At 46.3% G+C, this 3,201-nt stretch overlaps 1 non-coding gene across 1 annotated transcript; it reads left to right on the top strand.

Moving 5' to 3' along the window:
- The first annotated feature begins 278 nt into the window (after nucleotides 1–278).
- LOC123779644 (U6 spliceosomal RNA) lies at nucleotides 279–385 on the top strand. Its single transcript, XR_006776247.1, has one exon. It is a non-coding gene; the product is annotated as a U6 spliceosomal RNA (small nuclear RNA).
- Nucleotides 386–3,201: the final 2,816 nt, after the last annotated feature.

Below are 3,201 nucleotides of genomic sequence, written 5' to 3'. Positions count from 1 at the left end.
AGGAATCCGATGCTATCTCCGGGTAGGTAGTGTGAAACCTGAGTTAAATTACAGGACACCCAGCTTGTGTAGGAGACTTGCTTGAATGTGTGGGGGGAAAGCCCACACATCGGAATTGCGTATAGGATAGTAAAAGCTAAAACTGGCAGAAGTAAATGGAGAAGTGGACAGATCCACTATCACAACTGGAGATTTTAACACATCTCACTGAGTGATAGCTCAAACAGGCATATGAAAATTCAGTTAGATGCATTACATTTAAACAATGTTAGTAACAAGTGCTCACTTCAGTAGCACATATACTAAAATTGGAACAATACGGAGAAGATTAGCATGGCCCCCGTGCAAGGACGACACGCAAGTTTGTGAAGCATTCCGCATTTAAAAAATAAATGTTACTAACAAATGTATTCACTTAATTGACATGGAACAATGCACATAATAACTACACATGGAACATTGCAGAGTAAGTCACATGTTGGGCCATAAAGGAAAACTTGAGGAACTCCCATGAACATAATACAATCTAGCCTGAAGAGTTGGGTGACGATTCAAAGGTAATGTTGGGTTCTCTGTCCCTCTCCTACCTTTACATGATTCCCAAGAATGTTAATCTCCAACAACCCCCACCAGCTTCAAATGACCCTCTCCACGTGCCAAACCCCTGACCTGGGAGAACCATGTGACTCAGGCCTTTCCCCTCAACTAGCTGTCTGAAAATACACCTGAGGTTCGCTTGACTTGGGTACGGTAAGATGACAGACATGGAAACAATGTCCTTGAAAGAGGAGTTTACTACCTACAGCTCCCAAGAGGAGGGGACACGCCATAACACTCAGGGCCACATAAGGAAACACCTGCGTTGGTCAGGAGGCAGAGAGAATGAGGGGGAAACATGAGCCAGAGTCATTATTCTGGCTTAATGGGAAGGACTGGGAGAGGCGGGATCAGGATCCCGAGTTAAGCTTTGGATTGAATAGTTTGAATAATTTTGGTGGACACTGGGCTAGGCGGGGGGCCCCTAGTGGTCCAGTATCTGGACTTGGGATGATTTAGGGCAAGGAGAATACTGAACTGGGGTGTGAGAATTTGATAAAGGAGGTGGTGGGAGGTGTGGACTCTGGATTGGTTGGTTTGCGTATCAAAAGTGTTGACTGCTATCTCAAGGAATTAGCTCACCCTAGGAGAGGCAGTCCCTGCACCAGGTCCACAAGGCCCCTATTTTGTCAAAGCATCATACAATATAGTTAATAGAAAACATGCAGAATATGCCGAGGGAAAGATTTCACCTCAGTCGTGACCATAGCCATAGGAGGAGAGGTTTTCCATGTAGAACTAGGATAGGCGTGTCATGGCCCATTGGGGTCATGTCTCAGGAGAATAGAAAACACTCAGCCCTGGCCCTTGCGACCCTCCATCTAAAGGGGGACTGCCGGGTGTCTTGTTGGATGGGGTTGGAGAGGGGGGCCCAGAAACCTCCTGGCCTGGGGGCGTCCTGACACGGAGGACCAGCACTGACCAACCCATCCATGGGGTGACCTACAGGAAGTGACCCGTCACCAGTGTCCTCGCAGGGTGCTCATGAGGTGAATCTGTGGGGTCTGTAGCTGGAGGTTTGGAGAAGATCCAGGAGGGCTGCCGAGGAAGGCAAGAGCAGACCCCAAACCATGTTGTCAGGGCCACACAAATAAGATGGAGTCCTAATAGGAAAACCCTTTCCCAAAGGCATAGAGAGGAGAGCCCTGGCAGAGAGAGAGAAAAAAAAAAAAGCAAAATAAAACAAACGCAAAAAGCAAAAGAAAAAAGAAAAAGGAAAAACAAAACACGTAACTTCCCTGAGTTTTGCCACCAGCCTAATGCCGCAGGAGCCATTTCGAACTGCACCACTCTTGCACAGGAGGCTGGCAAGAGTCAGGAGGCCTGGGACCCAGGTACTGGTAGCCGCAAATCCAGAAGATTCTGCGGCCTACTGCATCACATGGTGTCCCTTCATTTTTCCTCGAAAAGGGACTCTGACCACACAGTCACCAGCTCCTTGCCTTCTCTGAGGTTGCTGAGTCTCAGATAAAGGAGTCTCTCTGGGGTCATTCAGATACTACATAGTATCTCCAGAAATGGAGACCGGAACTGAGCTTCATGAGAGAGGAAGGCGTGGCCATGCACAGCTGCAATGAACTCTTTCTGCAATACAGCTGACCCTTGAGCAACACGGGTTTGAACCGCACGGGTCCATTTTTAAGGAGGTTTTTTTGTTTTGTTTTGTTTACAATACACTATTGTAAATGTATTTTCTCTTCCTTATGATTTTCTTCATAACATTTTCTTTTCTCTAGCTTACTTTCTTGTAAGAATACAGTACATAACACACATGACCTACGAAGTAGGTGTTAATTGACTGGTTATGTTATCGCTACGGCTTCCAGTCAACAGTAAGCTATTAGCAGTTAAGTTTTTCGAGAGTCAAAAATTATAGATGGACTTTTGACCCAGCTGGGGGGAGTCGGTGCCCCTAAACCCCACGTTGTTCAAGGGACAACCGTACATGAGGTCTGAAATAAGGGTAAAGTAACAGAAACATTTGAAAACAGCCACGTGGCAGGAAATAACTCCAGCACATTCCACAGAGGTTACACACAAAACAGCTGGGAAGTGTAAAGGAAACAGCAAAGAGTTGGTGGGTCGCTATGAGGAGAGCAGGGGGGAAAAGCATGGTTTTTCCTTTTAATAACGCAGTCAATGTGGATAGATGCCCTCTGGCGGTCAGATCCAGAATTGTAGCTCTGAAAGTCTTGGCTCGAGGGGCGCAGCCAAAGAAAGGGAGGGAGGAAAAGGCCTGGGCTCTGGTGCATTAGCCAGAACTCTCTGCAATCCCTCCCCCCCCCACCCCCCGCCAGCAATCGTTTCCCAGTCTCTAGGCCCTGAGAGGGCAAGTCCAGCCAGAGTGAGCCAAAAAGAAATCTGCTAACGAGAGTGCGTGAACGTTTGGAGTGTGGGAAGTGTAAGACACACACACAGACACAGATAAACTGTCCAAGTCAAGCATGGAAATTTTTAAAATTTTACAAAACAGTGTCAGGTGAACGTTTTTATAAACTGGTAAAAATATATGTGAACTTTTTTGCCCGTTAGTTATTAGATATTTTAAGTGTTTCTTTCACAAACTTACCTAACGTCAAAATATTAAACCCTACAAATACACAT

This window comes from Ursus americanus, chromosome X (genome assembly GCF_024610735.1).
Source record: "Ursus americanus isolate L20-20 chromosome X, mUrsAme1.1.p, whole genome shotgun sequence".
NCBI classification, from domain to species: Eukaryota; Metazoa; Chordata; class Mammalia; order Carnivora; family Ursidae; genus Ursus; species Ursus americanus.
Note: the sequence above shows the minus strand (reverse complement) of the source record. Positions and strands in the feature narration are given on the sequence as shown.